This window comes from Camelus ferus, chromosome 2 (assembly GCF_009834535.1).
Source record: "Camelus ferus isolate YT-003-E chromosome 2, BCGSAC_Cfer_1.0, whole genome shotgun sequence".
Lineage (NCBI taxonomy): Eukaryota > Metazoa > Chordata > Mammalia > Artiodactyla > Camelidae > Camelus > Camelus ferus.
This window is the reverse complement of record NC_045697.1, coordinates 13,329,091-13,343,008: the sequence shown is the minus strand read 5'-3', so window position 1 is coordinate 13,343,008 and position 13,918 is coordinate 13,329,091.

Genomic DNA, 13,918 nt, shown 5'->3' with positions numbered 1-13,918 from the left:
TTCAATCATTCAGCAAACCTTCATCAAGGGTCTGCTTTCTCCCAGGCATTTTTCTTTACACCAGAGAAAGAACAGTTAATAAAAGCCGATGCAGAATACACTATCAAAAGTAGTTTTGTTTTTGTCTTTGTCTGTGTTTTTGTTTTGTAGTGTAGGAGTGAGAAGGGGCAGGTGCTAAGTAAAGACATAGGTATAGAGTATTTAAGGTAGTTAACTCTGCTGTGAATGCTTTTATGGAACAACATTAGGGAGCCCTCCCCAGTCGGGTGATACTCAGGCAGAGACTCGCAGGCAGGAAGAGGGCATCGCCTGTGCTACAGCGCATGTGCAGTGGATACAGGGAGGGCTTACGAGGACAGAGGAAACAGCCGGTGCAAAGTCCTCAAGGAACACGTATAAAATTCTAAAACTTTGCAGCTCACCATTTCAGAAGAGGATTTCATACTGTCCTCTCACTCTATACGGATCAGATTCTTTCTAAGAGAAAGATTTCTGCATAAATTCAAATTTAAATTATAATATTCATTGGTACAATGCATTGATAAACATTTCCTTCAGCTACTTGATGGTACACTCTATAAGGGCAGCAACTGGGTTTTCCTTAGGAAATAGGAATTACTGCATAAAAGAGAGACCCAAAATATAGTGGCTGCTAAAGGATCAAGGCTTTTTCTTCCTATGTATAATAGTTACGGCTAGTCCGGGGGCTCCCTGACGTCAGGAGCCCAGAGTCTCTCTATTTCACTTTTCCAGTACCCTCACATTACTCCAAAAAGGGAAGGGAAAAGAACCCAGTTCTTATCATACCCAAAAGATAAGAATTCAGATAAGAGATGGAGTGTTGTGTAGTGAAAGATTTTAAAGGATTTATTAGCAAAGAGAAAGTATGGGAAGAATGGGCTGGTCCACGGAGGAAAAGCGGTGGTCTCTGTCCCTCCTCTTATATGCTTGCTTAGAGTTGAGTGACAGCTCTTGCCCCAGAATGCCTAGTCATGTTTTTCCTTTTAATGCATGTCCTTACGCATGATGCACACAGGAAAAACCCATGGGGTGGGGCTAAGCTGTGGTGCTAATTATATTACAACGAGCATTGGATCATGTCTGGTTAGGTCCTCTCTCTACCACGCAGTTGCAGCTGTTGGGTTCTAACTGGTTTCTTGCTGGCACTCATTTAGAGAAGTTAAAGGAGTTAATGCCATCTTCCCGATCTTCCTCTCTCTCCTCCACCTGGTGCCCCCACCTATCTAACTACCTAACACTTAAGAGTATTTCTTTATTGTCCAAGATATTTCATAGTACATTCCCAGGCCAGGCAGCAGAAGAGAGCAAGATGTGCAGGTGCAAAAGGACAGATGAGTCTTCTCCCTAGAAGGTCGTGACCCAGAAGTTGCATACATCACTTCCCCTCACAGTACTTTAGGCAAACCCAATCACACTATTAGAAAGGAGGCTAGCCAGGCATGTGCCTTGATAAAAACACTACTTCCATGAAAGAAGGGTGGGACAGATCTTGGGAGATACCCAGCAGAGAAGCAAAACAGAGGCCCAGAGACACACATGAGAGCCAGCTTGCTTGTAGGAACTGAGTTGAGTGACTTAACTAGAACAGGTAATCTGTTTTGACCAGAAGTATTTAGGGTAGTGGTTGGATGACAAGACAGAACTTAAAAAACAAAACAAACAAACAAAAAACAAAACAAACCCAACAAAACAAAACCAAAAAAATCCAGTAACCACAAAATTCAAAATTCTGCAAAACATCTAAAGACAAAGCTGAAGTGGTCTATGCAAAATTATACAGTTAAGTCACAGTTTAAGTTGGCGGTAGGAGGTTTGGGTTAGGTTCCAACACCAACGCCTAAGGTAGAAATCCCTTTAGTGCTGAGATTATCATTACACTTCCTTAGAGAAAAGACTCACTGTAGACCAACAAACCATCTATCAATAATATTTCAACCATCAATTTTCTTCCTAGGCTGTGAACAGATTGCTGGTTTTTTTCTGACTCCAAATGAAGGAGCTGCCTTGTGTTTAATGGTCAGGCTGTAGGAAAAACCTTTGCTTTCCCTTGAACAATAGAATCCCAGTTAGAGCCATACAATAGAACTGAAGCAAACAACTACAAATTCACATAATTTATTGGACATGCCCTGGAACATACACTCATTGAGTAGAATGCTAAGTAGAACGGCTTACCCCAAGGAGTTAGCAAACTTTTCTGCAAAGGGGCTGATAGTAACTATTTTAGGCTTTGTGGGTCATATGGTCTTTGTTGTAACTGTTCAACTCTGCTGCTGTAGCACTAAAGCAGCCATCGATGATATATGAATGAATGAGCTTGGCTGTTTCTTAATAAAACTTTATTTACAGAAATAAGCAGCAGCAGGATTTGGCCCAAGAGCTCCCGTTGGCTAACCCCTAAATTGTAAGTTTAATCTCTTTTTTGGGGTGGGGGAGTATATTGTCTTTTTCACTTTGCAGAAACTAAAACAACAATGCCGCTCTCCTTAGCAGAAACTCTTAGACCATAGCAGTGGGTTTGCTGTCTTATTAATGACACGATATAAACAATTCAGAAAGTGGAATTGGAGGAAGAAAAGGCCACAGGGGTCAGGGTCCTCGGTAAGGACTTCACAGAGAAGGCAGAGTTGAGCTAAACTGTAAAGGACACTATTTATTAGAATCACTAAGAACTCTATCCATGTTGTATCACTGTACCCTCTAGCATTTCTAGGTAGTTTCATAACCACAGGGAAGTTAAACTTTCTGAGTCCCAGAGCTAGCAAGAAATGGACCCAAACCAAGATTTCAACTCACGTTTCTCTCTTTGACTGTGTGGTGAGCCTTCTGAATGTGCATGGCTGGTGGAGATCAGGAGCTGAGATTATTGCTCTTTAGATGTCAGGAGTTGTATCCCTCCTCCACATCAGTCCGTCTCACTAATACACAGGTCATTCTCAGGGATGTTGCCCTGACTTCCTCATTGTGTGGTCACAAAGTTAATAAGAAATAAAGATTCCAAGAATTTTTATAACATTGTGATGGGAGGAAAGGGGGATACAAATAGGTTTTAGGAAAAAAGAAGCATCTGCCTTCCACAATGCTTGATGCTTGCAACAACTCCAAATCTGAATGAGGCCAGACTCACATCAGTGTATCCTATATTTAATGGCTTCTCAAAATATAAGTTTTATGATTTCAAATATTTACCACCAGGCAGAAACAGATTAACTTTATTTATTTATTTGTTTGTTTGTTTGTTTGTTTACCTATTCATTTATTTCTTTATTGCTTTCTATCTCCTCCTCTCTCTGAAAAGCAGCAGTGGCTCACCAAGACATTAAAGGATCACATACCCCATGGCAGTACCCACCGCATTAAAGGCTGGTATAAACAGCAGATTTTAATTAGAGTTTGGAAAGAGCTTTTCTGTATAAGTAAAAGAAAAACACAGGTGGTTTAGTGAGTTCATTCTGAGTCTAAACCCCCAAACACTATTTAAAGAGCAAAGTGGTTAAAGTACTTCATTTTTCTGGTCAGCTCTACCCCAGGTAGAAACCATAACCCTGCCACTCCTGACAGCATGGGGTGGTCATGTGCATTTGGCTCTGGGCTAACTGCTGTACGCTTTAATATTCTCTAACTATAGAAAAAGGCTCTCCAGTAAAATGCCAGGCAATTTTCAAGCTTATATCACTTATGCCTTGATTTTTACCTATCTTTTTTTTAATGTATTTATTGAAGTATAGTCAGTTTACAGTTTTGTGTCAATTTCTGGTGTACAACACAATTCTTCGGTCATATAAGAACATAGATATATTTGTTTTCATATTCTTTTTCACCATAAGTTACTACAAGATATTGAATATAATTCCCTGTGCTAAACTTATTGTTTATCTATTTTATATTTATACACACACACACATACACATATATATATTTGTATCTGCAAATCTCAAACTCCCAATTTATCCCTTCCCACCCCCTTCCCCACTTGGCAGCCATTAGTTTGTTTTCTATGTCTGTGAGTCTGTTTCTGTTTTGTAAATAAGTGTGCTTGTCTTTTTTTTTTTTTTTTTTTTTTAGATTCCACATGTAAGTGATATCATGTGGTATTTTTCTTTCTCTTTCTGCCTTACTTCACTTAGAATGAAATCCTCCAGGTCCATCTATTTTGCTGCAAATGACATTATTTCATTCTTTTTTATACCTGAGGAGTATTCCATTGTATAAATATACCACAGCTTCTTTATCCAGTCATCTGTTGATGGACATTTAGGCTGTTTCCATGTCTTGGCTACTGTAAATAGTGCTGCTATGAATATTGGGGTGCAGGTGTATTTTTGAATTAAGGTTCCCTCTGGATATATGTCCAGGAATGGGATCGCTGGATCATATAGTAAGTGTTTTTAGTGTTTTGAGTTATCTCCATACTGTTTTCCACAATGGCTGCACCAAGCTGCATTCCCACCAGCAGTGTAGGAGGGTTCCCTTTTCTCCACAGCCTCTCCAGTGTTTATTGTTTGTGGACTTTTGAATGATGGTCATTCTGACTGGTGTGAGAATTTTTAGCTATCTTAAAGTTTTGTTAGGATCATGGTGGTCCTTGGCCCCTGCCAAATGCAGCCTCCTCCCACCCCCAACCACTTCTGCCGTTAGAAGAACACCCTTCTCCTTTTGAGTACCTCTTGTTAGAGGCTATTCCATCATCTTATGTCTTTGGCTCCTTCAAATTTCCTTTAGCAACCAAAGGAATAATCTTTGGAGCATGCATCTGACTAGGAAATCATCCCAAACTCAAGCCAGTGACTGCCTTGCTGAGAATCACTCATCAGTGTCAGCACTGAATATCTAATTTGGTCTCATTTTGGATGTTGGTTGGACAATGAATACATAATGAATGAAAATCTAGGTTGAAGTGATGTTCTGTTTCTAAGTACCTTGGAACTAAATCAAGGGCTGGTGTTTGTCAATGGCTGGCACTAATTAAGAAGCATGCAGGGTTTAGAACTGGGCTGCTTTGGTTCAAATCCCAACTTAGCCACTTTCTAGTCATGGGAACTGATAAACATTTCTGTTTCTCAGTGTCCTCTTCGGTAAAATGGGAGTGCTGATATACCATCTAAGCTGGAAAAGCACTTTGAGGACAGTATGAGTCCTACTAATCTAACGTCTACTAACCATTAAGAACAGAGGCTGGCCCATGGTTAATGCTATAATTGTGTCTTCCAGTGTTACTGTGATGATAAGTGGCAAAGGTTAAGAGTCTGTGCTATACTAAGTACTTAATCCACATTATCTCATTTACTCTCCAGTCAACTCTAGGGGGATTGTGTATTTGAGAAAACAGACCTTAGAGATTTATAGCTTAGAGTTTTACAGTAGTAAACTAGAGAAGCCTGACTGACTCAAATTCGTAGAACAATAGTAGAATGAGAAGATTTAAGTCTACTTTTCTCATTGAATAAATGTAAATAAGGGGGAATGGCTTCTAAAGCACAGACATCTACAAACATCATAATATACGTTTGCATAAGGACATGCTTCCTAAGCACAGGAAATGTTTGCAAAAATACTTCTATTTAAATACACTGTCTCCTTTAAAACCATCAGGAATACTTTACACCTTAGAACATATGGTAATTCGGGTCAGGAGGACATTTCAGTAGCATTGATCATGCAGCCAGCATTTTTTCATCATGCTTGCCCATTTGTATGGACTATTTTTGGAAAATTAAAGGTGTAGTTGCTTAATGATACTTTTTTGTTTCCTTGGAATTATTTCTGATACTTCTCAGAATACTCACTCTTAAATTAAATGTATGGCATATTATGGAGGTTGTTTGGGCTTCTTTGTGGCATTTTTATCTTGCTTAACTTCTTTTCCAGGTTATTGATTTCTTACTGCATTTTACTGCATCATCACTAATTTTTACATGGAACTGTTATAGGATATTTTAAAAAAGATTTTACATCATAATAACAGGGAATAATGTAAGTGTAGAACTTGAGTCATCAAAGCATTTGTAGAAGGTCCAATACAAGTAAATAACTGTGTGGCCAAGTAATACTAATCATTGTTACTGTCATTTCTCTTTAATGTATAAGTGACACTTCCTTGTGACAATATTAAATTACAGTATATTATTTACTTGAATTGCAATTTTGGAATCTTTATGATTCTTGATGAATTTTGAAGATTTGGGGAGCATCACATAATTTCAAATTGGGCACATAAAATTATATCTTTATATTATATTATGCAATTTTATTTCAGAGTCATACAAAATGCTTCTATAGAGCTAATGACTCTTTATTGTTTTTCCATATCCCCCTCGAGTTAACCTCATGATTCTTTACTTGTTGCTCTTTGCATTGATTTCATTTGAACATTTTGACATTTGGGGCAAAATGCCCTTTTTGGTGCAAGATATCTAACACTTCTGTCTTCTGGGCAAAAACACCAGTAACCCTAGATATTGTGATGACCAAAATGCCTCCACCCCATTTCACAAAGCCCTGTAGGGAATTAAAATAACTTCCTTTCAAAATCATTGGATGCCAAAAAGCCATCTCTCCCTGTCAGACCTCCTTGTACATTTCTTCTTTTCTGAGGGCATTTTCATTCAGGTCTACTCTTCCTTCCAATGTGATAAGGGCAGAAGAAAGTGAAGTGATAGAAGACGAAGTAACTGTCTAAGGGATGAATGCTTAGAAAAAATTCAGAGAGGAATCTGGAGGGCAGATCAAACCACATGAATAGTAATAGAAGAAAAATTAGTAATAACTTGAACATATTCTGCATACCAGGCACTACGTTACACGGCTTACGTGAATTATTTTGTGCCTTTCTTTTCACAACAAACCTGTGATCAATACAAGTTATATCCTAATTACATAGCGCATGGAATGATTACACAGTGTTTGGCATGAATTAGTGATTGCTCAGCTTTGTTAATTTCAGAGAAAAGGAACAGAAATAACTTAAGAAGGAAGGAAGTGCATCACAGGACAAAAGAGAAAGAAAGAAGGCCTTGCCCTTCAGAGATTCAGAAATAATGTTAAAATGACTTTGAACCTCAAGGATGCGGTGATTAGTAAAACTTGATTTAAATTTCCTAAGTATTTTTAAAAAGGAAATGCAAGTAAGTGTTCAACCAAAGATTGGGAGAACCAAGCTAGAGAGTGCTGTTCTTATAGCTTCAGAGAGCTGCTTAAACCAGTTTTACTTGGAAATCAAAACTGCTTTTAGCAGGTCTAGAAATTACACAGATAGGACATCTGATAAATAGCCAGATGACAAAGTTGATATTCAAAATATTTCTCAACAGGCTAAAAACACCAAGTCAAAACAAACACGTGGAAACATAAGTGCAGAGTCCTTAATTTTGCTTCAGAAATTCACTCATGTAAATATAGGATGATGGAAAGCCTGTTGGAAAACAGAATGTGCAGTCACAATCTTGGGGATACAACTATAGTCTGTGGATGCAAAAAAAAAAAAAGACAGCTTAGACAAATTTAGATTGCATTAATAGAAGCCAAGTATCCGGATCACAGGAAGCAACATTTTTATTATACTCTGCTATAGACCACATAAAGCAATCACAGTGATAAAGCTGTTGTTGGGTTTTTGAATTACTACTAAACAGGGCATGAGATGGGTGCTGGTAGCTATATATGTGTCATGATTTTTTTTTTAAGCTGTGGCTGTCACATCTAATGTGCAGCATATGTGTCGGTACTCCTTGATTAGAGCCCATGAAAAACATTGGGAAGTGATCATGGCCCTCAAGCCACTGAGATCATATGCTTCTTGGAAATTGTCTTGAGGCAGTACTTTGAGCAGCCACTACAGATTGACTGGGCTTGTCATAAAATATGTCACATTTTCACATCTGGGATTTATGGTAAAACTGTGTGACGATTTTACTTTTCATTATTTGAGTTAGAGATTTGTCTTAGGTAATTTAATAATAATTATTATTATGACTATTGGCCATTAAAATATTTTTATATGTTATTATGGCTATCTGGCTTTTCTAAAAAATATTACATTCAGTAATCTCAGTTTAATTATGAATTTCTGAAAACCACAATGATAAGAGACTTGAGGAAGTGGAGGAGGGTGAGAGTTGAAGAGATTCATAACTAATGAGGAAAGAACCAATAAGGTCAGTATCAGAAGTAAACAGACACAAACACACACATACATGCACACACCTGAGTGTGGGTGTGTATGTGTGTGTGTGCCTGTAACATATTCCAGCTGGATCTCTGTCGTGACATGACTTTGTACTGTTTCAGCTTAGTAATTCACTTGAGTGAATTACTTTTCCCATGAATCCCTTCTCTGTGTGGTTCCAAATGAGAGATGTCTCCAAGTGAGATTTGCATGAGCTTAGGAAAGAGTTGAAGGAAGAGTAGGCCTTACACTTGGGAGGCAGGTACAGGGGGCTCAGCACCATGGCATTTTACATGCATCTTCTGTTGTGCTGGATCCCCTGATTGGTGGAGTTGGCCCCAAGACTCATAGCTCCTCCCTCTTCCAGCAGGCCTCTCCTTTCAACTTCTCCAAATCCCAGGTCAGGTGCATGGTCAACTTCATTGGCATAAAGTGACAGATTCTCCTGCAGGTCACTTGTACCATCAAGGTTGGAGATGGCAAGAGACTGATGTGGACTCCTAATTGTCCTCATGGGTTTCCCCAGGGTCTTTGTTCTCCTCCACTTAAATTCTTCTTTCTATCTGCTGGCCCAGCTAACCTATGGAGTGTCCACACTCCTGACACCAAAAACAAAAGAGATGATCTTGGGTAGACTTCTCATCCAGCCTGCTTTTTTATTTTTTTAATTCAGAGCTTTGATTCTTTGACACACAATCTCTTCGTAGAAGAATCCAGTTAAGGTTAATATAGATATTTTAGGAGCTCGAGAAGATTAAAGCCTTATGTCTACCACTATCCTTTCCCCACTACCTTTTCTTCCAGTGGAATTTATGTTTACTTGAAAGCCTTCCAAAAACTATTTCTGCCTGTGAAATAATAAGAAATATTTATATAGATCTCTGTCCCCAGTTTGTAACACAGAGTTCCTAAAACCCTCGTTAATAAGGGTGCGAGGAGAATCTTATGTTCTAATAGTTAGTCTTTGACTCTGGTTTCTGACATAGAGCTCCAAAACCCTTGGAATTTCCTGGGTGTGAGGAACATCTTTTGTTCTAATGAGGCAATTCTTGGTGGGCTTCTGGATGGAGACAGGTCACCAGAAAGACCAAGCCACTGTTAGAAGCTCAGAACTTTCATTCCTACCCCTGATTCTTCAGAGAGGGGAGAGAGGTCAGAAGTAGAGTTAATAACCGACCATGCCTGTAGGATGAAACCTCCATTAAAATTCCTGAAGTACAAGGTTCAGAGAGCTTCCATGTTGGTGAATACATCTGTATTCCTTCCTATGAATCCCTTTATCAGGCTGTTCATTTGTGTTCTTTAGCATATCGTTTATTATATAATAAACTGGTATTTGTAAGTAAGTGTTTTCTTGAGTTCTGTGAGCTACTCTTTCACATGATTGAATGTGAAGAGGGGATCTTGGGAATCTCTGATTTATAGCCAGTGGTTAGCCCCACAGGTGACAACCGGAACTTGCATCTGACATCTGAGGTGGGGAAAGGAACCTTATGGGACTGAGTCCTTAACCTGTGGGGTCTGCACTAACTCTGGTTAGTGTCAGAACTGAGTTGAATTGTAAGATATCCAACTGGTGCTACAGATAATTACTTAGGGGGAAAAATACATCTAGTGTCAGAAGTGTTGTGACTGTGGTTGTAGTGTGAGAGTAAAGGAAAAATAATTAAGTTTTTCCTAAACATTGTCTATCTTTGTTAAAAAAAAAACTACGATATAATAAACACTGAAGTAGACTTATTATTACATGAATTTATTCACCACCACCCTCTAAATTCTCTTTCCTCTATTCTGTTGGTAAGAGAATTAAACACCTGTCTCTTGTCATATACATAAACATATCCTCTATGGAGGAATATAAGCCCATGTCTCACTAACTTTGGGCATGTCATGTGACATGCTTTAGAAAACAGAATGTGAAGATTTCCACTGTGCCATTTCCAAGCAAAAGCAATATGAAACATCTTGAGTCTGTACCAGAGCCTTCTATCCCTCTACCACAAGAATGGGCAAATCTAGTAAAATGGCTGTTTTTTCTTTTTTTAACATGGATAGTAAAATTAATAAATACATGGAAAAGAACTGAAACCAACTTTATACTTCACAAGAAATGAATCTTTGCTTTCCAAGTCTCCAAGACTTTAGGGATTATTTATTACACAGCATAACCTACAACAAGCTGACTAATCCACTTTTTTTTTATCTTGCTTTATTAAAGAGAGAAACTTAAACATAATTCAGTTATTCTTTTCTAAATCTATCTTTACTATATTGAAACCATCATATGAGTTTTCTTCTTGAACTAGCCTACCTAGGAATTTGAGTCATGCCTGTAACTAATACTTATTTCTGGATCAATTACTTACTCAAGGAGGTTAAATATAAAGTGGTAAGCATATCTCTCCAAGTCTAATGCTTTGTGATCTTGGGAAAATTTCTTAACTTCTCTGGGCCATTTTTCAAAACAAAGCTTCATTTGTTTTGAAAAATGGCATTACTGTAAACACTTCTTAGAATCACTTTGGAGATACAAGAAAACTAAGCCTCAGCTTCATAATTAGTGTTATTTAAGATATTTTAATATCATAAAAACAGCAAGGCCTGCTAGACATGAGGAAATTTGCCCCTCTAACCTTTGAAGTATAGTTTGGTTTATTAATAATAAAAATACAATTTATTGAGTTCTTATGCACTAGGCATAGTTCAAAGTGCTTTACAAGCTTATTATTTTATTCCTGACAACAACTACCATGGTTAGATCAAATTAACCATGATCTTAACTTAGATCGAACTAAATTGCTAAGAAAATTTTATTCAAAAGGGACTTTCAAAGACAAGGACACAGATTTGCTTAGACTACTAAGTTACACGTAACTACAGAACAAAAAAAATCTTTGCCAGGCCTAAAAAAAAAAATCCAGGTAAAATGTCTGGCACATTTTTGGTTAGAGTTTACAAAATTCTATCTGGATGTAGTTATGATGATTTTTGTACTAGAGCAAATGGCTTCCACATTTGCTCATATATGTATAATTTATTTAGATAGGTGTCAGAATTTTTATATAATTTTCTCAAATCTGACTTTCTTTGGTAAGACAGTAACTAATGATATAATCGTTGGTCAGGTTGACACTTCCCATGTGGTAAAAATTAGTATCTGGCTAGTAACAGTGTCACAGCAGTGTCACTTTTAAAAACTATCACTGTTCACAAATGCAAAGACTATCTTGCTGAAAAAATGTCACAATCTCTACACATGTGGCTGAGTATATAAGATAATTTAACAGCTCTCACAAAAATGTATCTGGATTGAAATATAATTTTATAATGGACAGAAATATAAGTATCTGCAAGCACAATGTGAAGACCAGAGTATCGCCTGAAACAGTTTTACAGGAAAATAATGTGATGGAAAACTTATACATTTATTTCTCATAAGAATCATAACTTTACAGCTAATTAAACTCATTGTTTAGGGTTCCAATCAAGATGGTAGTATAGAAGGACATGGAGCTCACATCCTCCCACAAATGTATCAAAAATACGTCTATGTTTGTAATAATTCTCACAGAATACCTATTGAAAACTGGCAGAATATCTCAGACAACCAAAACTAATAAAGATCACTGTGTAACTGGGTAAGACAAAAGGAAAAAAAAAGGTCCTGGCCACCTCACTGCATTCCCCAACTTGAGACGCATGTCTGCTGGTAGGCATGAGGGCTGAAAACTTGGGCTTCAAAGAACAGACCCAAGAAGAGGACTGGCGTTAGCTGTGGGAAAGCAGCCTGAAGGGGCTGGAGTGTGGTACAAGAACCTGAGCTTGCCATAGAAACACCATTGTTAATGGCGCACTAAGGGTAGGCTGAGGCCCCCACATAGCAGCCTCACCCTCAGTGTGCTCACAGCAGTAACGGCTCTGCCTCCACAAGCTCTGGGGGTGTGCTAGTGTTGGTGGGTTGCACACAAATGGGGCAGGGCTGAAATCTGAGCTGACTCCCAGGGGCCACATGAATTAGACAGAAGGGTTGAAATCTGAACCCTCTCCCTGTGGTTGTAAGATCCCCGGACTTATGCTGTCATGAGGGCCTTTGTAAACTCAATGCATGTGGGACATCTGAGCAGATTATGGGTGCTCCCGTGGCTGGGGTGGGTCTGGCACAGCAGATGCAGTCTTTGCAGGTGCACATACATGGAAGTGTGGCTGGGGTCTGGGCTGCTTTTGTAGCTCTCAAGGCAGATTCAGGTGCATGACTACTGAGGTCCTGGTTCTTGACTTCAGTGGATCAGTGCCTATGGATCTGCACTGGTGGCTTTATGAGCACAAAATCAACTGGAAAATAAGATTTAAAAAGGCAATAAATACATATCTACCAATAATTATCTTAAATGTCAATGGACTAAATGCTCCAATCAAAAGTTATAGAGTGGAAAGTTGGATAAATAAAACAAGAGCCTACAATAGGCTGCCTCAAGAGACTCACTTTAGGGCAAAGGGTACACATAGAGTAAAAGTGAGGGGGTGGGAAAAGATATTTCATGCAACAGAAATGACAAGAAAGCAGGGGTAGCAACACTCACATCAGAAAAAAATAGACTTTAAAACAAAAGCCATAAAGAAAGATATAGAAAGATGCTATATAATGATAAAAGGATGAATGTAAGAATAGGATATTACACTCATTAACATAAATGAACCTAATATAGGAGCACCTAAATACATGAAACCCATACTAACAGACATAAAGGGAGAAATTGATGCTAACAGTAGGAGAATTTAACACTCCACTAACATCAATGGACAGATCTTCCAGACAGAAAATCAATAAGGCAAAAGACATACTAAATGACACAATAGAACAGTTAAACTTAATTGACATTTTCAGGACATTACATCCCAAAAAACCAGAATGCACATTATTTTCTAGTGCACATGAAGCATTTTCAGGATAGAGCATATACTCAAACACAAAACAAGCCTCAGCAAATTTAAGAAGATAGAACTTATTCAAGTATTTTTTTTTTTTTCTGACCATAATGGCATGAAACTTGAAATCAACCACAGAAAGAGAAATGAGAAAAAAACAATTTCATGGAGACTAAACAACATGCTAATAAAAAACCGATGGGTCAACAATGAAATTAAAGAAGAAATTGAAAAAAATACCTTGTGACAAAAGACAATGAAAACACAACCACGTGAAATCTATGGGATGCAGCAAAAGAAATCCTTAAAGGGAAGTTCATAGTGATACAGGCATTCCTCAAAAAACAAAGAAAAACCTAAAATAAACAACCTAAACTATCATCTAAAAGAATTAGAAAAAGAAGAACAAATAAGCCTAAAGTCAGCAGAAGGAAGCAAATATTACAGATCAGAGAGGAAATTAATAAAATAGAGATAAAAAGCAATAGAAAAAGTCAATAAAACCAAGAGCTGGTTCTTTGAAAGGGTAAATGAAATTGACAAACCTGTGGCCAGGCTCACTAAGAAGAAATGAACTTATTTACAAAACAGAAACAGACTCACAGACACAGAAAACAAACATATGGTTACCAGGGGGGAAGTGTATGAGAAGGGGTAAATTGGGAGTTTGAGATTTGCAGATACTAACTACTATATATAAAATAGATAAACAACAAGTTTATACTATATAGCGCATGGAACTATATTCTTTTTTTTTTTTAACATTTTTTATTGATTTATAATCATTTTACAATGTTGTGTCAAATT